The sequence below is a fragment of the Alosa alosa genome, chromosome 18, assembly GCF_017589495.1.
Source record: "Alosa alosa isolate M-15738 ecotype Scorff River chromosome 18, AALO_Geno_1.1, whole genome shotgun sequence".
Taxonomy (NCBI): Eukaryota; Metazoa; Chordata; class Actinopteri; order Clupeiformes; family Clupeidae; genus Alosa; species Alosa alosa.
This window is the reverse complement of record NC_063206.1, coordinates 14,583,694-14,607,345: the sequence shown is the minus strand read 5'-3', so window position 1 is coordinate 14,607,345 and position 23,652 is coordinate 14,583,694. Positions and strand designations below refer to the sequence as shown.

At 46.3% G+C, this 23,652-nt stretch overlaps 1 long non-coding RNA gene across 2 annotated transcripts in view; it reads left to right on the top strand.

Moving 5' to 3' along the window:
• Positions 1–966: 966 nt before the first annotated feature.
• Positions 967–23,652, top strand: part of LOC125311524 — a 77,261-nt gene continuing 54,575 nt past the window's right edge. Inside the window, exon 1 of one of the 2 annotated variants that reach the window (XR_007196490.1) lies at positions 967–1,325. This is a non-coding gene — a long non-coding RNA (uncharacterized LOC125311524). The remainder of the gene's footprint in view (positions 1,326–23,652) is intronic. The other variant, XR_007196491.1, reaches the window with a different exon arrangement.

Here is a 23,652-nt window from a genome sequence, read left to right as displayed (position 1 = left end):
TGTTTTTTCCTTACCTCATATTTCACTTTCATTGTGGTCGAATTGCATGCTTTGACCTTTTATTAACTTGGGCTTGTGAACAACATCTTCAGCACTAGATGGAGCTACAGGCATATATTTTGACTGCTGCCGTGCTACGATCAGGTTGCCATTACAATGGAAGTAGCCTTAGAACTCCCACAGTGTTTTGAAATTTTACTTTTTTTTTTTTAGACATTTTACTTTTTTCTCATTTTCAAAATAATGCTCATGCAAGCCAGGATGATACATATCGACCCATGAGGCTTCGTTTGAAAACTGCATAGTAGTTAATACATATTTTGGCTTGCATTATGACTTGCTATATCAGACGAATTAAAGACTAGGCCTACTACAGAACCTAATAAGACATGTTGAGGTGAGTTGAAGTGTCATTTCATGTGCATATTATTCAGGCTTATACTAAATGGCTAGTTGCCAAGGCTACATGAAAAGACCAAACTACCATAATCTACATATTTTATTATCACAATTTCTATCTATAGGCCTTCCTAATTTGGTGTACTGATTAGACATGATTGAACAAACATTCATCTGGATTTCAGGCTAAAATAATTTTTTTTTTTTTTTTTTTTTGGCGGGGGTGGGGGCTTCGGGATACCTCCCTGAAATGACTTTTTGCAGGTTGGGATGTCTGCTAATGCGTTTTAGCACACATAGTTAAGTGTGTCCATATAATTAAACAAACTTTGCACAACTCAGTGTTGCAATTAGCCTAATGTCTTATAGTATACTGTCATTACAAACGAGCTGCCTCTTTTTTGTTCGCCATAAGTGTGAAAGACGTCCATGCATTTCCCTCCGTATTTACCCCCAGACCCTTTTTGGTGCCCCTCGTAGACTTGCACAAACGGGTGCCCCTCACCTGAAAAAAAGCCAAAAGGAGGTGCTCCCGCTTAGGCAAGACCACAAAGAGATGGTTTGTATTGGGGGGTTGGCGATTATATTGTTTTATTTTAAAAGCCTATTTCGAATAGCTTTTCCAATTGTATTAAATCAAATATAGAGTACCAAACAAAATAATGCATATTACACATACTGACTTTGCCTTTATCACAGAAATAATTTATTTTTGGTTTCACATGTCAAAGTATTTCCCCATTCTTTTTGCCGTATATGGTTCGCTCCTGAGTTTCAGTAAAGAGTCGCGAGCCAGCAACATCAATAGCCAGCTCAATGAAGATGGCGGATCTGTGAGGGATGCTGTCAACAGGACTTTAAACTTTCACATTTTCCGATCTTTGACCGACGGTGTTTGGATAGCTGTCTACGAGAATCACCACCTGGTAAGTGTTACATAAGATAATTTGCGACGATGCCCATAACATCATGAAGTAGCTAGCTAAATATTAGTGTTTGGTGGTTGTAACCGGTCGGCGAACCACGGTATTTCAAGAAGAAGACTGTTCGGTTTGCGTGTGAGGGGGATTCTCAAATTTTAGCACACCGCATTTCAAGGGCCTGTCTTGTTTCAGGGTTCCTGTTGCTGTATTAGTGTTGGAGTGGCCTTCTTCAAGAGCAGTGTCTTTTCATATGTGCCTTTAAAAGTTAAAGAGCAGCTATCTTGCTAGCCAAGTTACCTGATCAAGAAAGGTATAGTTGTTGTGGTTAGCAAAGGCTGCTACGTGGGTAACCGCTGTAGGAGTCAGTCAACAAAAGTTTCCTTTCATCCCAGAAAAGCTGTAGGTATAGTTGTCATATTACGATGTAACTTTAACATTGTTCCTTGCCTCATTACAACTGTTACCTGGTTTCTCTAGACATGTTACCGTTGACGTTACCAGCCCGAACTCAACAAGCCAACTAAATTATTCACCAACGTGAAGTTCTGCATACTATGATGACGTTAATATAACGTTAGCAGTTAACATTAACGTTAATAATAGCTGTGCAATCACACGTGTCCAAATCGACTGTGGCAAATACAGTTTTATATAAAGTAACTTATAAAGTAAAGTCAAAGAAAGCTAACGGCATAAAATAAATTCAATATAATGGTAATGCTGCAACACAGTGTTGCTTAAAGGCGAGCTTTCTTTGGTGAAAGTATGACGAACTGCTGTAGGCTATGATATGTAGTCTGAGTCAAATTCACAATCTGGTCATATTTTAACTTTGCATCCGTTTTTTGTTTGCACCCCTGCGTCTCTGTAACGTTAACTGTTAATGAAGTAAGTTGTTTTAAATTTGCGATACAAGTTGGCTAATCTGACGTTGACTAGTTTATGAATATGAAGTTTACTGCGAGATGTAGCTAGCGAATGTTAGCGTCAGCTAGCAAGTTAGAAATTGTTGTTGGACTAGCATTCTAGTTCTACTTTAATGGTCATTTCTTCACAACAAAACACCCCGGAACTGCTGGTGTTGGTCAATAATAAATTGACTTTATATGGGCCAAACATTAAACTCTAATTTCAGATTGATTTAGATTAACTAACAATGATTCTGCTCGGTCTTTTAGTAATTAAACGGTAAATGTACATGCCACGATATCTATAGCATACCTCTTCACATTGTAAACTATATTCTTAAAATATTGCTAGAAATTGTAGATTAGGGCCCGAACAATAACGTTGACAAGTAACGTTAACGTTACTGCACTACTGTGTCGGGGGAAAATACAAAAGACATGAGATTTGTTAAAGATGGTGAAAACCTGTTGGATAATATTCGTTTTGTTCTGATATAAGGACATGTTGAGATGCCTTTTTCGGTCGTCGAAGAAATATTGAATGCGTTTTCGAACAATAATGTAAATGCTTATACCATGCAAAACAATTTTGGCGAGTGCAGATTTGACGTCTTTGCCATCCAGTGTCTAGGCACCCATTCAGATAACGAAAGCTACCCTTATAGGAGAAACGTCTCTCATAGAGCTCAGTCTATTAATCTGCTGTAACCAAGATGTTCCGCAATTAATACTGGCCCACAGTCCCACATACCCTCTACAATGGACACATTGACGCACTTTAGCTCGCCTAAGTGGCATTGGCGTGACTGTGCCAATAATTACAATAGAAGCATACTCTCTTTAGCAATGCTATGGACCCTTTCAAGAGTTCCATTATCAGCATCATAGTTGGCCCCACGAGGCTTCCTTTTGAACATTTCATATGTTATCTTAATGCAGAGGAAGTAGATTGGGGCCCAAATAGAACGTTCAAGCATTGTTGTTGTTTTTATTGATGAAAGGGTCTATAATACTCATGCTTTTGTGACGGTTATTGGCTTTTATTCAACTACGGGGATGAGAATGCAGGTCCTGCAATTTAAACAACATACATTAAAACTGTGCGAATGGACTGTCTAACTAATTTACAGCTGGGGGTGGGGTGAATTATACATTCATGCTCATCCCCTGACCTTTAAAATGACTGCTGCACCTCATAAGCTAAATGGTGCACAGAAGGTGTAGGTGAAGCAGTGATGGGATCGTAGGATGTTATTGCTTGGCTCGTTTTTCTGCCAAGACCTTTTATCATTCCCTTCCAGAGTGGGGAAAACCCAATTAGCATTGATCTTTAAGGCTCAAGATAGCTTCTGTCCTGGGAGTATACTACTGATGGCTACTAGGATACGCCACTCCTAATGAAAAGACTGACCATTTTCAAGCCACACTATCTGCATGGTTGTTACTTATGGTGTGCACCTCAGTGTGGAGCTTGCATGTGGTGCTATAAACTCCTGCGATTTTCCATGTAAATGGTGATGGACATGGCCTATTAATAATTCAAAGTGTTTATAACATGATGATGCCATTCACTACAGAGCTTAGACCTCCCATAGTGCACACACATGGCCTTGAAGGTGTGCTACTAAAGAATCAAATCTGATTGATGTGTCTGCTTGCAAGCATTGTTTCTGGTTTCCTTGTGCTCCTAAATAATTTAACATTTCAGGCATTTCTGCATTTTTTTTAAAACCTATAATAATTTTATTCTCCAGCTAATGGCTTTTTAGATTTCACACATTTGGTTTGACCTTTTAAAAGAAGCTCTGTTTCTAATTTTGATAGCCGCAGGGTGATTTAAGGCGCTGTATTAGTAGGCTCTATGTGTGACTTGTCAGAGACATTTTATAATACCCACAGTGCACAAATTGCACATACTTCCCAGTGCGAGGACCTGCAGCCTCAAGACTTAGCTGTGTTGGTTAATGAAATGTCTGTGTGATATTTAGAGGTGCCAGAGAGATGCATTAAATGCCAGTGAGATGTTCGGAATGGCTCCTGTCCCCCAGACAGTGTTCCAGACCCAGGGCCACACTAATAAGAGGGGAATTTTTACAGAATCTTAAGGGAGCAGAGTGGCTGCCCTAATCTTTTCTTTTTCTCTCTCTCTCTCTCTCTCGTCCTCTCTCTCTTCAGACATGTCTCTGGGTCTCCCTCTTTCTCTCCTGTCTTTGGCCTATGTCAACGGGGGTGGAATTCCACAAGCTTAATCTTAACAACATTCAGGAAGGAAATGCAAATGGAAAGCCTGATTAAGAGTCCTCCGCACAGAGCTCTTGCACTGTGTGTGTGTGTGTGTGTCTGTCTGTCTATGAGAAAGCGCATGCTAAACTTCTCATTGGTGCCTTACAATCAATCTGCCTGCAGTGCACTCAGTGGCCTAGCCTCCCTCCGTGTGCTTGAATTCGTTCAGGACGCTCAAGATGGACTGAAGGTGTTTTCACACAGTTTTTCAGTGAACTATGCAGTTGGATAGTGGCCATGATCATGTGATCCTGATGTCACGGGATTGGGCTCTGACATCGCACCTGACCTGAGATGGCATCAGGTAGACGGGAGGCTCTGTATAACTTTGCGGATGTTGACATGCACAGACAGCGTGGATGGCATTTGATTAAAGATCTGCGAGGTGAACCGAGAGCTTGGGTGTTAACTGACTGTTCGTTGAGGTGTCACAGCGTCAGTGTGTGCACATAAGTATCTTTAGAGTTTAGGAATAGAAGTTTGCTGCTCCAAGCGGGATGCTAGTTTAATAAAACTGTGTGTGTGTGTCTCTGTCTGTCTGTCTGCCTAGGCACCTCCATTAGACGGCAGTCTGAAGAAGCCTTACCCGTTTCAACCCCTTCTCATCCCCTGACCCAGCTCGGTCTTACATAAGGTCAATATGTGCAGAGTGTAATAGGCCCTGTTATTAATAAAATACATCAGGCGGGAGTCTGGCGCAGTAGCTGTGATCCCAGAGGCTCAGGTTAGGGGAGGTTGAGCTATTGATGCTGTGTCGGTTTAATCTCGGCTCTGGTGCGGTGTAGGAGTTGGCCTCTGAGAGGAAGGGTCATCTATCTCTCAACCACAGGCAAAAAAGTGCCAATTATCTCTGTTTTCGCCTCTGTGTTTTGAGCAATTATTTTCTTGGTAGTTATTTTATTTAGACTGTAATAATTACACAATATGCTTCTTTTCATTAGCTAGAGAACTACTGTGATCTATTGATGTCTCTCAACAGTAAGTGAGATGTGCAATAGATGATGTGGATCAGTGAGTGCCTTGTGTTTTGTATTCTTATGTGCTGTTATGGTGCTTCACTGAGAGATTTGTAAGTGATGATGCATAAGATTATATTGGATTGTGTGGATGTGTCCGAGGCTCCCTGGTGAGTACTCTCACCGCCTTGTCTCCTCCTAGCCCTCTGAATCACTGTCTTCTCAGAACAGCTTGGAGCAGCGAGAGGCCTAGGAAGGCTAGACTTGTCGAGGTCCAAAAGTCAGAACCGCTTATGTGGTAACTGCACAAAACCGTGGACTTTGGAGGTTGTGACTCTGGAGTAGGCGAGTGTCTAGGGTTTTCCTTTTTACAGCAACTCCCTCTTTTAGTCCGAGTCATGTGCTTCTGCGAATGTGTGTGTGTGTGCGCGAGTTAAGAGCTTGTGTCGGATTGTTTTTATTTGGTTTCCATTTCGCGACCCCCCCCCCCTTACCCGCCCCACCTCCCTCCAGTTTCTCGCGCTCCCCCTCTGCCTAGTTTCTCTTCCCGTGGAGCTGCGCACTGTGGATAAGATTGGGTGTTGGGTGTGACTAATTGAATTCCTGTGCAGGCCTGACACAGACTCCCCTCCTATCTGTAGGGTTAGAGTCCCGCTCCGGGCTCCTGCTGATGCAGACGGCATAGAGAGGAGCCGAGTGCTGTGTTCAATTAAACATGATCTTCTGGGATGCACCCACCTATTCCACCACCTCCACCTCCACCCACACCACCACCTCCATGCTGAGACAGCCTGGTGCTAAGCCCCCTATCGCTGCCTGGAGGCCCCCCAGAGATGCACCCTGCTGAGGGGATGATATGGCCGAGCATCTGGCTCAGGGCTCTGGATTCTTACCTGCTGTAAATGGAGAGTGTGAATAAAGTGAGGGTAGAGCGATGCTGAGCTGTGGCAGCAACGTTAAGGATTGAACAGTTTTAAACCCTCAGCCATGCTGCTCTCAAGGTTAAATTGGTGTTCTTCAGCTATGACCACTCTAGTGAGGTAAAATCTTATTTTTAGTTTTGGTGTCTTTGTGGGGTTGGTAGAGCAAGGCTAAAAGCAATGCTCAAATAGTCAGTGCCCTTTCATCTGTGCCAATCACAGAGCTTTCATCTCTGCGTGTGTGTTTATGTAGATTTCACAATCTCGTTGTTTCAGGAGACTCTCTCACCTCTCTTTCTGTGGCACCACATGATTGAGGAGCTAAATAGCCCCCAAAAAAAAAAAAGAAAAAAGAAGTGGTTCTTTTTCCACCATGCTGTGCACTCAGATCTGAGCATATGAGTTCATTAAATTGTTTAAATGCCTTCCTCGGGCCTTGACATTAAGGTCCTGTCAGCACGCTGCTGTGTTTGGTCTTTACCTCCATTTACGGTTAATTAAACTGGTCTTATCTCTGTGCGAGAGCATTTATCTCTGTTGCTGTGCATAATCAGCACTTGCAGAAGCTCAGTTAGGTAAGTGCTTGTTACGCCCTCTGAAATCCTTGTGTGTTCCCGAGTTGTGAATTTATTTTTGTTTTTTTTCCCCTGGAGGTGCTTCATAGCTGAAGTAGTTCAACTCGGGAGAGAAGAACTTTAGGTGTAGGCCTATGTGTTTAGCTGCGGAAAGACTGCTTTAGAAGTCTCTGAAGTAATTAAGGGAACATTAAATGATTCAAAATGCCGTCGTAGTTCATAAGTATCACTGCATTGATTTTCCCTCATCTCCTCCTTTTCATGTCATGCCAGCTTTCCATAATGCAGCCCCACCCAAGTCAGCTAAACAAAGTTGGACGGAACTGTTGTTCGAACCTTTGCTGCCAAGTCTGTTTAATTACGCTAATGCCATTTGCTGATGTCTAGATGGTTATTGTAAGCGTCGCACTTCCTGTAACCCAACCCAAGTGTAAAGCATGCTAATGAAGGCTGCTGCAGAGCTTTTCATCAGCATGCACAACTGTGTGTGTGTGTGTGGACAAGGGAAAGGAAGAGGGATAGACAGACACACAGAACAAGACAAGGTGGGTGAGTTTGGTGGTGTGGTGTTTAGCTATAGGATGATTTTTGCCTTAAGGTTGAAGAACTGGAAAGATTGATTCAATTAGCCACAAATGGGAGATCAAAGGCAATGCAGAGGAAGGGGGTAAAAGAACAACATATTTTTGACGCTGCAGTGTCAGATTAGCTGCACTAATCTTTTTCAGGCTGTTTTTTCCTTCGTCTTCTATATTTTGCATTTCGTCATCTGTCGAAAGGAGCAAAGTGCACTTTGGCCTTTCAAGATGATCCGTGAAAGCGTGTGTAATTTACTGGCCTCTCACAGGTGCATGTTGTGCATATTGAGCAGCTTCCTCTTCTTTTTTTGGTTTGTTTTCTCCAGCCGTTTCTCTAGCTGAACTGTATTAGACTTACCAAAATTTGTTTGCTCCCTCATTATGTTGAAACCCTACTTCCCCACGGCATTTGAGGAAAGTTTATAATTTAAAACCATCTGATGAAAGTAAAACTGTTTGTGCTCGTGTGATTTTCTCTATTGCGAGTCACTCCAGGTTTAGACTGGCCTCGGGGCCCTTTGAGGCTCTCTAACTCCCTGCGGTGGCATCATCATCAACAGTGCCGCCATGGCGAGGAGGTGTCCGACCATCCTGGCAGGGCCGAGACCTCGGTCAGCCGGCAGAGTGCCATGGCGACGGGGCTGATGAGTAACCGTACTATTAGCTCTGTCCACGGGCCCCTGGAGGCTGCAGAAATATGACCTCACACAGCTATTCATCACATTAAGTGGCCGGCGTGGGACTGTTGTTCTGCGGGGAGGCGGTGTTAAACAAGCGCCGAAGTTCACCTCACAGGTAGTGGTGGTGGTGGGGGAGGGGGGAGAGAAGGAGAAAGAGGGGTAAAATGGAAAACACCAAATGAATGAGTCTCGGGCGTATGCTGTGCGATGGGCCGTCTGCAGCCTTGCTCTGCGGAGTTAGTTTGTTGTTGATAATGCCAGGGGCCAGACTCAAAACAGACAGTAATTATGGGAGGAGAGCTTCAGTCCACTTGAGCGTCTCGATTACTGGCTGCTCATTGGGCTCCACTGGGCTTTCTTTTACCTTTTTGTTTTGCTCAGACGCTTTCTGTTGACGTCATCCTGGTCCCTAGTGCGAGTGTCATACAAATGAGCAACCCTCTGACACACAAACACACACACATAGAGGTCTGGGCAATTTAGCGGTATCACCATCTTCCTCACTGTCTCTTTTCTCTTGTTTGGCATCTCTTAATGCCATGCTAACTGTGTCGCAATATATTAAGTCGTAACCGCTGTATTGTATCGCCAGATTCTTGACTATACACAAATTCCAATCATGCATTATGTAAAAAAACTAGTGTATTGATAGCGTGTTGCACAAAGAAGTTCTACAATACATTGCCATATCAAGATTTTGTGCCACCCCTACAACAGCGTGCAAACCTCAGCGCTGTTTGAGACGCAGCACTGTTCAAAAGATGAAACTGTCGTTATGTAATCTGTGCAGAGAAGAAAAGATGGATATTATGGATGGATATTAAAGAGAAAATGGGATGTTGCGGATGGATTGATGGATGGATGGGTGGGTTGGTATGGGATGGGGGGGCTCTGGATGGGCAGCTCACCAGCCGTCATGACCTTATCCTCGTCCTCTAGTATTCAGTGTGCTTCAGTGTGTGTATAGGCTGCCTCAGGCGTTTGTTTGTGTGGTGCTGCTGGTGTCCTCTGTCTGTCTGAGGGGTCCACGTGCTGGTTATACAGCATATCTCCACACACACACGCGCACGCACACACACACACAGGCACGCACACAGAGCTTTTGCAGTTGTGGTTTGAATTTGAATGTAAATTTATGCAGTGCACCAACAACCTCAATCTGGAGTGAATGTTTGCCCTGTGGAGATGTGTTTGCCATTGGCTGTTTATACACAGTTTGGCCTAAGTGATTTCCTACTCGCTCATCCGTCACCCAGTCTGGCTGTTGTAGCCGGAGTATGTTTTCTCCCACCAAGTCCAAATTTCTCGCATCTTAAATAAATGGGAGGCAAACCCAAGTCATTGCTGTGTGAGGTCAAGATGTAAAAGGTACTGAAGGATGGGAATGGGGAAGCATTTGGACAATCGGTGCATCTATTGGTATGTGATATTAATTCATTCCATCATCGCATCTTCAGATGGTTTGTGGCAGGAGATTGCTTCCCACTTCCATTTACCACTAAACGGTTTGATTGACAGCCGGGGTGGAAATGAACTTTTTAAAACGTGAATGTCTACCAGCCACTGACAAACAATTGTCAAATTCACCAGCCATGCAATAGTTGGCTAAATCATTTTGTGTGGGAAATCGACCAGCCACGTTCATATTTTGTCAGCATTAAGCTGGTGGCTGTTGGTAATTTCCATCCTTTGGCAGTGTAAAAACAAATAAGCACAGGTGAACGATTTTAATCACATTCTGTTTTGGTCAGCAATGCATTTTGCCGTTCTGTTTGATTGACGGGACTTCACAACCCCGAGCCCAAGACCAAGTATCGGTATTGATGAGCGCTGTCCGTATCAATATCAACATTGATAAAATCCCGATGATGCCTGTCCCTAGTGCAGGCAGGTGAAGCATGTGCATGCATACAGGAACAGAAAAACGATCCATGGATACAGATGCTGTTTGTGGAAAAGAAATGGCAACATGAGATTTACTAAAATAACAATGGCACCAGCCAAAAGGGAGTCCACCAGAGGGAACTAAAACATGGCAGAGTTTTTTTTTAACAAACTAACTAGCCAAATCTGTTCCCTACGCATGCTTTGGTTCCATAAAGCGCTTCCTGCATGCTCTGGCTCCAATTTTGCCAACATGGCTGTTGGCTGACCAATACTGGTTTCATTTCTTCACAGTGAAAGAAGTCTACGAGCATTTCTTCAGTCTTTGGTTTGACCAGATAATGGGGGCAAGGGCCCCTCCCCCCTTCCTCCTCGGTCCCACCCGTGCTCATCCCACTCCCACTCTTTTCTGTAGGTGCAATTGCTAGCGGAACATGTGGATGGATGTAAAAAGCTCTCGCGGATTACTGTAGCTTAAATCTTTTAGCGCCACTCTGCTCGGCAAGAGCTGGATGGATGGATGGATTGGATGGAGGGATTGGAGGGAGGGAGGACCCGAGAAGAAAGCAAAGAAGGAGATAAAAGAAGGCCACTGTCAACGGGATTGAACCTCATTAGCAACCTCCTGAGCTCTTAAGCCCTCCTTCATTTTCTGAGATGTGTCAGAAGTGGAGAGTGGGCTCGACTCTCCTCTGTTGCTCTTTTGTTCAAATAATGAGAAGATTTCTCAAAATGATAAAAAATATTTTAATTAGACTCAAGAGTGTTTGTGTGTCCCTCTCTCTCTCTATCTCTATCTCTGTCTCTGTCTCTGTCTCTGTCTGTGTGTGTGTGTGTGTGTGTGTGTGTGTGTTTCTCTCTTTTAAGAATTTCATCTGTCTAAAGAGGAAGAGGTGCTTTGTATAATGAGTACATCTACTTGGTCGTCGCAGTCAAGCGTGACGTTGCTTCTTGGCCAGGCATAATCCCTCAAGTTCCTCTTAACTTTATTAAGCTTTATGGGGAAACAAGACCAGAGACAAGAAAGGAATCTGAGTGACCGAAAGCTGAGTGACTCCCCTTGAAACTCCCCTTGCTCTTTTTGCGCCTCTAGCTCTTGAGACGCTCGAAACGCAGCCCATCCCTTTGCCAGATTTAGCCCATCATCCTTGCAGCACTGGCCATTCAGACGGCTAATGCTGCCTTTGTGAGTGGCAGGGGCTTTTGTCGGCCAGATCGATGTTTTTCCTCTGCGTCCGTCGAGCAGCGTTTCCTCAATGCTCACCCTCGTCGTTTCCTCACACCCTCTCGGCTGTGTGCCCCACGGAGACGCGTCCCAGCGCTGCTTGCGGTTAATCATTACCAGCAGAGCCGCTCCACTCCGTTCCTCTCCTCTCTCCCCTTATCCAGCCTCCCCACCCCCACCGCCCCCATCCACAAACGCCACGTCAGACTCTACCGCTGATGTTAGTCATCTCACTCTTCGGAGTCTGCTGCAAAGCATTTCTGCTTACGGTTCACTTTTGCATCCCCCATACCGTAATGGCTAGAATTTCAGTTTGAATTCGGAGTGAATTTATTCACTCTTTCAACACACAGGAAGGGCTGTGCTGATGGGCTGTACTTGTCCGATATGAACCATGCTGTGCTGAAGTGGACCACATTGGGCTTTTCCATCCCTGCGCTAGAGCACTAGAGTATCGCATGCTGTGTGCGGTACTTGTTGTCTGGTACACTGTGTAGCAGTAGTGTTGTCGGAGGTTTCTCGTGTCACTGCGTGTTGTGGGTTCCTTGCTGTACTCGTGCTGTGCTAGGCTGCTCTGTGTTGCGTTGCCTTGTCTTACTGCACACGTGTCGGGCCGTGCCTCACGGCGCGATACCCCTGCGGTGGTGCTGCCTGTCCGGTTTGTTGTTTATACAAGCGGCGTACCTGTGGTTCCCTCTCTGGCTGCCAATGAGCAGGATGAATAATTTTATCTGAAGGAGAATTTCCCCAGGTGGCTCTGACAGTGAGGGATGACTGCAGCCAGTAGTCTGGCACAATTTCTCTTTGTCTCTGTCTCTCTCTCTCTCTCTCCACAAAACATCTCTGTTTTGTTTCGGCTCTGCTTCCCCACTAGTGCTTTTTTTTGTGTGTGTGTGCACGCGCATGTTTGCTTGTTTCAGACTTGTGTTCACTTGGCATTATAAATTATAATTTGAACGAGAATTGGCCCCTGAGACAAAGACGTGTATATGCTGTTCATTTGCACCGTTTCTCTGCTTATTCTCCTGAGTCCCTTATCTGGTTCTGTGAGCCAGCCTAAAAATTGCTGTTGGATTGGTTCTGAAGTGTGTGTGTGTGTGTCCCCGTGTGTGTCCTGAACTAACTTCTTCGAATGTTCCTCTACACTTCTATCCTCCATGAGCGGTAGTGCTCATCGTTCTCCTCTCACCACTCACTTCATGCCCGTTTCACCTCGCGCTCCCTCTCTCTGTCTTCCTTTTTCTGTGTTCTCGCCACTCTTGTCTTGCTGTAGTCAACTCCCCCCCCCCCCTCCCCTCCCACCCTCTTCTCCCTCTCTGCCGCGTTCTCATCTTTTCTGCCTGTCTTAGTCGTGGGCGTCATGGCCGCCGCCTGTGTAGGCTTTGTTTACCGCTGAATGAGTCCAGTGTGGAGACAAGCAGAGAGATGAACAATGCTCCTCCCTCTCTCTCTCTCTCTCTCTCTCTCTCTCTCCCCCCCCCTCGCTCCACAGGAGGCATAGAACCTTGATGTGTTTTGTCTCCAGGCCTCCCTCTCCTGGATTGGCGACATACATCATGCATGTGGATGCTCGCTGTCATTATTGGCCTAAATAAACCACACTGGCTCCTGAGACGGGAGAAAACACAGCGGAAAACAGTGTGATTCCTCTCCTGTCTCGTGCTGTGTGTGTGTCTCTCTGTCTCCCTATACATTCCTACTCTTGTGCACTTATGCAAGTACACCTGCAGGCCCCTTACGAGGCAATCAGCCTGTTGACTTGAGTTAGGATTGAGAGCGAGTGAAAGACAGACAGAAGACAACTGTACTTTTTAAGTTCATGGTAAAAGCCAAAGGGCTCTCCTGGGGATTCCTTTATTCATTTTTAATCATGTGAAGTGTTCTGCTTTGCAATAGAAACATTAATGGGCCCCTAGACACTGAAATGACCTTTGACTCCATCCTGTATGCCAGTACCTTCTGACTGAAAAGGAAACGGGCAATAAAAGTAAATAACTATATTATAAGGAATGCATTAATAGTAATATTTTAAAAAGATTGAAAATTAAATTGAATCGAGGATTTGGAGAATCTTGACACCCCTATACATTACTCATTCATTCAGTCTTTCACAAACATCTCTCTCTCTCTCTCTCTCTCTCTCTCTCTCTCTCTCTCTCTCTCTCTCTCTCTCTCTCTCTCTCTGAGTTGTTATCCTTTCCCCTCTCTCCCCTCCAGTGTGCTCCTCCGGGGATGTCATTGTTGGTGTTTTGCCGCTCCATCAAAGTGCTGGTAATTAAGGCCGTGTAAACAAATGGGATTTGCTGCAGCCCTGCAGAGGTGCACCTTGAGACACATGCGTATTAAGCCCTCCCTACGTGGATGTGTGTAAGTGTTAGGTGCACATGTACGGGCTTGTGTGTGTGTGTCCTATACAGTGTGTGTTGGAGCACAACAGAGTGGAAGGCCCTACATCAAACGGGAGCACCATTATCCATCTTTGGTCACGTTATTTTGAGTTTTTCCTCTTTTCCCCACAAGCTAGACTGCACCTGTGGAGGCTGTGCTCTGCTAGCGCTTTTGATGATGCGTGGCCTGCATTAGCATTTTAAATAGCTCTGTTCTTCTCCAGTTAAATAGTGCCCTGTAAAGCTCAATTCAAATCCTACTTTGTAGTGCCGTGTTAAATTTGCCTCCGTTTGGCAGTTCAAATTCTGCAGGGTTTTCCATTGTGATGCGGTGGTTTGCTGGAGGGCAACAGAGGGCAGACGGTTGCTGAAGCAACCACAGGCTAGAACACGGAGCACAGGAAGGCAAAATAATGCGAATGATCGAAATCATGTGGACTGCAAAGCACACACTGGAGGCTTTTAGGGAATTGCAGATGGCAGGGCTCTCCTGGGCTGACCTTTTGAGGCATGAGATTAGGGATGCAGCCTAATGGTTAGCGGTTTAAGGGTAAATTGCTGTACGTTCCCGACGCGTAGTACTAGTGTTTCAGTTTTGAATTACCGTTATAACCTACCGTTATAGATGGGGTTACGTGTGGTCACATGGATAACACAAATATGGGAATAACAAAACTTAACAGGTAAGGAAATTTGTTCTCCTGTGCGGACTCCGTATACATACGTATGTATGTGTGTTCTGTCTTTTTCTGTGAGTTGTATTGCAATAAAGTCTTGAATCTTGAATCAATCTTGAGTCTTATGTTCCTCTGGGGACGTTGCCGACAATGAAGGTGTTTTCACACTGGAGTGTGAACTAGAAGTCTTCACTGTGGACACAAGCGCCCACGTACGCATCTGTGTCGCGTGACATTTGAAGCATACTTAAGCCCTTAAGATCAGCTGGGAATGTGTTACACACAAATTTGTTCGGGTATTAAGACGTGCGTGCCACTGTGCCACTGTGCCATTGTAGATTACACAGAGTCAGCCCTGCACCTCTCCCTGGGGTTCTGATATCCCCTGTCGGTCAGGTAGTACCTACAGGAGGAGGAGGATGAGGAGGACTGGAGGGAGCCGCAGCTCACCTCTCCCCTCCCTGCTGCTCCTCTCACTTGGTCTTCACAGCCCCCACCCAGCTGTTCATCCACACCAGAGGGCCCAAACAGGTGTGTGTTGGGTCGAAAGGGCTGATTCTACAGTAGCTCCTGGAAATTTGTAGTGCTACATGACCTAACAAGGACAGCTCTTCTGTTGTCTTTGTCTGTGTGTGAGTGGGAGCGAAATCGTGAGTGAATTTTTATGGGACTGAGTTTTGGCCCCATGCTGTGTTTGTGCCTGTGATTAGTGAGGCCCCCCCTGCTTCCCCAAATCTGTGCCTTTTTCAGAAGAGGGATTGCTGTCATGGGCAAAGCCTTGCAGCTGGAGGAAGGATGTGCCATCATAAGATTAACCCGGCCTGTTTTCCTTTTCTGTTTGAAAAAAAGTGTGTGATATTTCCTTGGCAGTGTTGCACCACTATGGACACACACACACACACACACACACACACACACCAGTGTTTCCCACAGAATTGGATTCAATTTGGGGGGGGGGGGTCTAATTGAGTGCCTGTCACTTTAAAGGGACACCAGGCAACGTTTTTGTGTTAATTACTCATCTTCGTAAGTCGGTATGGTTAAATGACTCATTAGAGGGCGAATGAAGACTCTCTCGCCCGCCCCTACTGCCTGTAGGAAGAATATCCCGCTTGCAAAGTTCAGTGTATCGCACCCATATCCCGAAGCAGGATCAGTTTACAGCACAGAGGCAGGCTAACGAAACGCTAGCGTTTGTTGCAAACGTGTGTATAATGGCAGAGCCGGCGAAGAAGCAGCAAAAAACCCTTGACGGAAGATGCAAAGAAAAGGAAAAGAGCTTCAGACCGAGCGAGGGGGAGTTTTGTAGAGAAAAAGCATCAGGCTTGCCTGGTGTCCCTTTAAGACGTTTGAGGGAACCCTTGCAATTGTAACACAGTTGAAAGTCTGCTGATGTGTGGATGCAATTCATAGCGTTTTCTACATAGTTAAAATAAAGGTTCACGTACTTCTCCTTGGGACAAGCACTTTTTGGACCTTTTGATCCATTTACATCGGGATTTTGCAAGCATTCAATGTCCAGAGTCAATAAAATGAGCCCTTCAACGAAATTGACAAGCAGCTGTAAGTAGGCTAAGCATGCTAAATTAGACATCCAAACAGTATTCTAACGTTAGCTTTGAGATACTGATTTCACTTGATTTCATAACTTAACTTAGTTTAGTCTCTTCAATGTAGCCTACTATATTGTGATAAGACCTTAGCAGAGTTAACTTCAATGCAGCAGTTTTGAACAAATTTGCGCAGCATGGTCACGATGCTAAGCGGATTTAATAGCAATTTAGCTAGACGTCTTCTATGCAATGCTTCTATGTGGCAACAACAATCCTTCAACAATCGTGAAGATTTTGTTAAATGCACATGCAGAGGAGTGGCAGCGGGCTACGAGAGAGAGCGGGGCGGGGCAAGGAAAGGCTGCGTCCGTAAAAAGCGCAACTCAATGGCAATGCAAGGATTTGACCTTATATTTAATTTAAATTAAATTAAACATAGTATATTAATCTGTGGCGGCCGATTTTTATTTTGTGGCGCCCCGTCACAGATTAGTCAATGTATGGGAAACACTGCACACACACACACATGCGCGCGCACACACACACACACACACATCAGGGATTAGTTGGCGGTCTGCTTTTTTCTGGCAACTGGACACATGCATAGGCTAGCTGTCACCAGAGCAGAAAACCTGTTTATATACACACACACACACACACAAGGCCTGCATGTGCAGCTAAGAGACACTTGTCATGCTTTTTACCAAGTGGTTGGCTCGCAGTAAACCTGAGTAGAGTACTGCTCTTTGCACATGCTGCTGCAAACACCTGCATAGTGCATACGCACGCATTGTTTTTGAGACGTCATCCCATCAACCCAAAAAGTAGAAGTAGGTCTGGAACTGTGAAGTGCTGCGGAAGCCATTTAGTTTGGTGGTATTTTGGAGAATGTTGTTTGGAGAAACCGTTTTCCAGACGTCCAGATCTATGTGTCGACTAGTTGCTCTGTGCCCATCTAGCTCTGGGTTTAATGACTGTCTGTCTGGCTAATGATGTACCCAGCCAGTGGCTGGGCAGAGCCAGTGCTGAGTGTTTGGCAGATGGCCTCCGGTGAAACCGCAGTGGATGGCATCATGTGTGAACCTGTCCTGCCCCCTGTGTCATGCCTGCTGGCATAATGTGTGTGCCCTGTGTCCTGTGCCCTCTGCCCAGTGTCCTGCGTCCTAGTTGCTCTAAAGCATTTCTCACAGAACCTTCCAGAGATGTATACAGTCAGACAAGGACACATTGCTCTTCTCTCTCACACACAGATGCTTTTTGAAGCCCAGGTTTCAGTGCTCTCGTCTCTGACCCATACCTCCAGACACTCACACACATACACACATCCTCTGAAGCCCTAGTGAGTGGCCATGGGGTTTGCAGAGAGTTGCATTTGCCGGTGCTGCTGCGAAGCCCAGCCTGGGGAGCGTGTTCAATCTGAAAATTCAATTTCTCATCAGGCGGAGAGCAGCTTGAGATCTAACCACCGCTCCTCTGCTAATTGTCTTCAACTGGCCCCTTCCAGCGAGAGCGGCACTCTCATCGAAAAATGTCATCATTCTTCTCCCCACTTCATTTCTGTCTTTTCTTGTTCTCTTTCGCTGTCACTCACCATTTCCGTATTTCTCTTTGTTGCCCCATCTGTTGAGATCCTAGAATAGCCCGTCATTTGAAGTGGAAAAAATGAATGTAATTCTACCAGTGATATAAATTGGAAATCGTCTGCGTTTCCTCTTGGGAATGGAGCGCAGACCAAACACTTCATTTCTGCTGTGATGATTGAAGGATAGCTGCTCTCATTGGATGAGGGGAATTAGAATCTACAGCGGGGGGGCAGTGACCCACTCTGCATGTAGAAAGAAGAGTTTGTGTCCAACGTGTGCAGTCTGTGTCTACTCTATGCTTGTCCTCTCTGCTGTTGTCTACCTACAAGGTGCAGAGGCCGCCTCGTTAGACCCGCCACATTATTCTCTACGGCTAAAGCTCCACAGGCATTTTCAATGACCTGTATTGTTTATTTGAAGGCGTGTCTGTGTTTGGGTCTGTCTGTCTGTGTGTGACTGTGATGCAATTAGGCTGATTTAGTTAATGACTGCCTGTGTCGAGCATGAGTTGAGAGACGTTGGGGCAGTCTCCAGTGACTGGATGAGCGGTCACCCGCGGAGCCCTGGGCTGTCAGTGTGAGTGGGCCTATCCGCTTTCACAGCTGTTTCAAATGGACATTTTCTGAGGCTGAGGTCAGCGGGCTTCAGCCCTCACTCCATATTGTCATGCACAACCACACGTAAATGGATCTTTCTCTACTTACCAAGACTTAAAGTGCTTGGAGCCTTCCGTCTGGGCGCTGAGGTTTTGTGGGCTGCTATGGGAAGGCCTCAGTGTGTACTTGGCTCTCTCTTGCTCGCTCGCTCGCTCTGTGTGTGTGTGTGTGTCTGGAGGGGTGTGTTTCCAGTGTTTTAGGAGGGAAGGGGGACTGGCTTGTTTTGTAACCTGCTGACCTGCTACTGACCCCGCTGTCTCTATGGCAACAGGTTCCCAAATGTGTGGATGGCCAGGGGTGCATAGAGACTAGGCTAGGGAGAGAGAGGGGAGGGGGTGAGTGTGGCGTGGCGGGGTGGGGTGAGGGGGGGCTGCACATTCCTCTGTCAGCGTGTCTACACACGCAGCCCCGCGTTTCATAACACTCTCCACCCCTCTATTCAAGAGGAGACGCCCAGCACACATACACATTTATTTATTTATTTATTTATTTATTTATTTATTTATTTATTTATTTAAAGAATAGGCCCTACGAGCAGGCGTTTAAAAAATCCTTGAGCGTCCAAAGTCTCTCAGATGTGAAAAGATCAACATAAGTGTGAGTGTGTGTGTGTTTGTTTTGTCCTCACAAAACCCAAATGTGAGGCAGGTTTGAGCCGTGTTGTGTTTCCCAGAACGGGGCGGCTGGGGTGGCGTGCTACAGGTCAGCCACGCAGTGCAGAGAAGCTGCCGTCTCCTTTCCGTCACACATGTCTGGCCTTGAACAGTGGCCGCCGTCTTGCTGCTGCTGCTCCTGCTGCTGCTGCTGCTCCTCCAGGGCTCTGACCTCAGGTGGGGGAACACACACACACACACACACAGAGAGACATCTATACCAGTCTGTGGAGGTGGGCAACCCAGTGTCTGGCAGTTGCTGGAATGTTGATGACTATTATGAGATCACCTCTGAAAGCAGGAGACGGTTACACTGTTGCTCTCTGTACGCTGCCTGTGTGTGTGTGCGTCCATGCCATGCACGTGCCATTCTCACCTGCTTTGGTGGCACATGTCTCCCCAGCTCTCTTTCACCTGTCGAGGGCACGATTGGGTGAGATCAAAGCCACCGTTGTGCCGTCCATCACTATGGCAACAGGCTCCCCTCTCTCCCAGGCCAGATGTGCCGTCTGAGCGCATCTCTGCTCGAGTGGATCTCGCTTTAGCCTCTGGCGCTGCGCACAGGTGCTGCTGAATGAACGGCAGAGCCCCTTTTACCGGCTTGCCATGCGTGAAAGACTGCAGTGATCCTTACCCTCAAGGGTTGTGTGTGTGTGTGTGTGTGTGTTGTCCATTTAATGTTTTTCTAGTCCACCCCCACCCCCTTAATCAGTCTTATTTTATTTCCTGCTCGCCCACCCCTCCACCCCTCTCCACACACACCCCTCCCCACACACATCTCCACTCGAAAGGCTCCTGTCGTCCATATGCCATTGTTCATCTCCCTTTCCATTCTCTCCTCCCCTCCTCCTCCCCCCTTCCTGTCCCTGCTGTCTGCAGCAGTAGATATCCTCAGTCTCTATCCGCCTCTGAGAAATCCACCAGGAGTTGCTCGAATGCTCGATTTTGTTCTTCACACACACACACACACACACACACACACACACACACATACACTCACATGGCCACACACAACAGGCCATGCTTGAAGCTCTAGTGCTTCAAATGATTTTATTTTTTCACAACGCATATGAATGCCCCCACCCTGTGAGCAAACTCCATCCAACATTCACCATGGCTTCCTCTGGCTCCGGTTGGCTTTAACATCCACTCCCCCCTCACATTCTCCACCGTTCCGTGTTTGCTGTCATCATTAAGTGTGAGTCAGCCCATCTCTCTGCCTTTCTGCCTGCTCGGATATCCTCCTCTTCCTCCCCTTATCTGCTGCATGGCCAACTCTCTGTTTGTGTGTGTGCGTGTGGAGGGACTTGGCTGGGCTGTTCCATCCTGCTGCCACACTCTGCTTCCCTCCTCATGTGCTCCAGTCGGGAGTGGAGCGCGCTCAGCCCCCGGCCGCCGAGGACTCCTCCACACCGGCTCTCCCGTCCAACTGCACACACGCAGCCCTCCAGAGTCCAGACTCGCTGCCTCTCTGCTCCCTGGTGCTCTGGAGTCCTCCAGACCTGCGGTTTCTCCTCAGATCCACCCAAAGGGACTCTTCTCCACTCCTCTCTCTCTGGCTCTCTCACGCATTTGGTTTTTGAGGGCCTGCTGTAGTCTCATGTTTCTCCTGTTTTTGAAGAGTCCTCCAGACCCAGTTGTTTGTCACAGGCACGCAGTCTTCCTAAGCCTCGAATCCCATACCACTCCCCTTCACTCCGTCGATCCACTGCTATATATAGTCTTCCAGATTTTCTGCCTGTCCAGGTCTCGTACGTCTCCCAGGTCCCACCACTGGTCAGTGTCCGACTCCTGAGCCAGCCCATGTGTTTCCGCTGTAACAAGACTAGGACTACCGTGCGGATGGTAGTAGGGTTGTGGTTGATGTGAGCGTGAGTGAGGGGGAAGGAAAGGGATGCAGCAGCAGCAGAGAGAGGGAAGCGGCCGAGTTCCGCTGCTCCGTCGTGCCCCAGCTGAGAGCAATTCTTATCCCAGCAGGTGAGGGTAAAGATAGTCGCATCAGCACCGCAATATTACATTCTGTGTCAGCGTGACTGTGCAGGTTGAAGTGTGTGTGTGTGTTGTATTTGTGAGATTTTTAAATTCACACATTCAGACAATAGACACACACACACACACACACACACACACACACACACACGCGCATTCAGACACTAAGACACACACACACACGTACGTTTAAGTTATTCCACCCCCTTCTCACCCACTGTTGCATGCACCATTTGTATGCGGGCTAGAGAAAGCGGCTAATAATTCATGACTCATTGCGCCTTCATCAGTTAATTATTAAATGTGAGCCATCTGTAAGAAGCCTCTGATCACGGTTGGTTCCTCGCCTCCTGTGCGCAGAACAACCACCCCCCCACCCCCATCCCCTTCAAACCTCCTTTGAGAGAGAGAGAGAGAGAGAGAAAGAGAGAGAGAGAGAGAGGAGAATCTTGCCGACGAGACGTCCCAGAATGCCTCACATGATGTGACTCGTCTCTGTCCATGGAGTCTCAAAGTTGGCTCAGCAGGGCTCTCGGTGGCTATGTGGCCACTGCTAAAGCACCAGACTGGGTGACTGGACCTCACATGGTGACCGAAAGAGTGTGTGTGTGTCTTTACATGGTCCACTGTTTTTGGGTGAACATGGGGCAGAGCAAGCCATTTGTGTTTGTTGTTCTGGGTGGTAGTGGGGGTGGGGGGGGGGGCAGGAGCATGTGGATGTGGTGTGGGGGTATGTTTGATTTACGTTGTGCTGGTGTTTAGAGCAGCTGTTGTGCACAGATGAAGGTGCGAGGAAGCAGAATAAATATTTGGCTGTGTGTGTGTTGCCTCCTCCTGTGCATATGTACGTTGCCTCTCGGTATGTTTTTATGAGTGCGCTTAAGAGCTCAACAAAGTTAATTACTGCCTGTACCTATTTTTCCCCGACTTAACAATTGCTTGTGTTGAGATGGGAGAGAGAGTGTGTGTGTGTGTGTGTGTATGTGTTTCTGTGAGACCACTTAGTTTGTGTGTGTGTGTGAGACCACTAGTTTGTGTGTGTGTGTGTGTGTTTCTGTGAGACCACTTAGTTTGTGTGTGTGTGTGAGACCACTAGTTTGTGTGTGTGTGTGAGACCACTAGTTTGTGTGTGTGTGTGTCTGTGAGACCACTAGTTTGTGTGTGTGCGTGCGTCTGGTTGGTTTGGGGAGTACGTGCTGGGATGCAGTTTTAAAAAAAAAAAATCCTGACATGCTCTCTCAATGTGGGCAGCTCATTAGACACTGGCCCCAAGCGCTGCTCTCCATTCATAGTTATGTCACATCATCACCTGATCAGAAAGTCCTTTTAAAAGGACTTAGATTATTAGCCCACTTGTTCAAAGTGCCTCTGTGTTATTTCATAAATGAACTCTTAATGTTAAAAAACAGACGCCTGAAACATGTATGTTGTGTCCCTGGCCTGAGCTGTTCTGTAACATTTGAGATTGTGATCCACATGTTTGTCTTCGAAGAATCTCCAAACTGCTGTGCTTACGAGCTCTGTGAAGCCCAGTAAACAAAACTAATCCCTTCTGTTTATAATATTGTCAAACAGTGATCCGTCTTCTGACTGGGTCCTCTTTAAAAACTGTTGCCTTGCCTGTCCGGTCTGCTCCACTTTTTTTTTTTTTTTTTTTTTTTTCCTCCTTTTCCGTGACCTGCTGAGTGTGTCATTAATCCACCCCATCTCTTGGCCCTCTCCTGATCTCTCTGCCTCTCCATCTTGTTATCTGTGGCTCCGGCTGGGCTGTGAATGCTTTCTGCTCAACTATGGCGGTCCTACTTATGAGATTTTTTATAAACATTTAATGCTTTTCATCGTCCTGATAAACAGCGCTTTCTTTTTTTGGGGATTGTTTGTTCATTCATTTGTTTGTTTTCATATGCTGTTTATTTATCCTATCCCTCTCTCCTAACTTTCTAAAGTTCTGTCCTCCACCCCCATCCCCCCCTCCCTCCCTCTCTCTGGAGAGGGGCTGTGGTGCTCAGATGGAAGTTGAGTGTAATTAGCGGTGTTGCTATTGGCACGTGAGGGCGGCGAGCCCCAGCCTGCCTGTAGCAGCCATGGTGGACCCACTGACTGGCTGCTGGGGTCAGGAATGTGCCACACTCCAGGCACTCCCATCACTCTCTTTTACTTGCTCTCTATCTTCCTTTTTTCCCTTCTCCTTTTCCTCAATCTCTTTTTCGGTTTACTTGCTCCTCTCTTTTGTCTGTCCTTCACTGTGTGGCGGTGGTAGCGTAGTGGCTAAGGAGCTGGGCTAGCATGCAAAAGGCTGAAAAGTTGTGGGTTCAATTGGCCATATTCGATCTATGTAATAATTGGGCAATAACGTTCGCAGCGGCCATTTTGTTGATATAGAAAATGCATAGGTAGATCTATTTAATGCAGGAGAATTGCTACCCCCTGCCCTTCCAGTAAAAAGATGTTTTTAGAGCATCGCTTTGCTTGCCTGAAGGCGACTTTAAGAGGGATCGGAACAGTGTGGGACAGAGCACGATTTGACGTCAATCTTTAAGCAAAGTCTCATTAGACCTAGCTTTACACCTCGTTTAGTTAGTGCAGCAGTTTTGTAGTACGAATTCTTGCTCTCAGCAGAGTGATAGCTACAGAAAGACGAATGGTGAAATTTCCCTGTATTTTGGGTGAGTAATCCGGAAAATCTCCCTTGTTTTCAATGCTCAATGTTGACAGCTGGTCAGAAAACGAGAAGAGAATGAGACTGATGAGTTGAGTCAGCGCAGGAGAGACTTGTGGCTAGATAGGATAAATAGGCTAAACTTACAGCCAACTCCTCACATC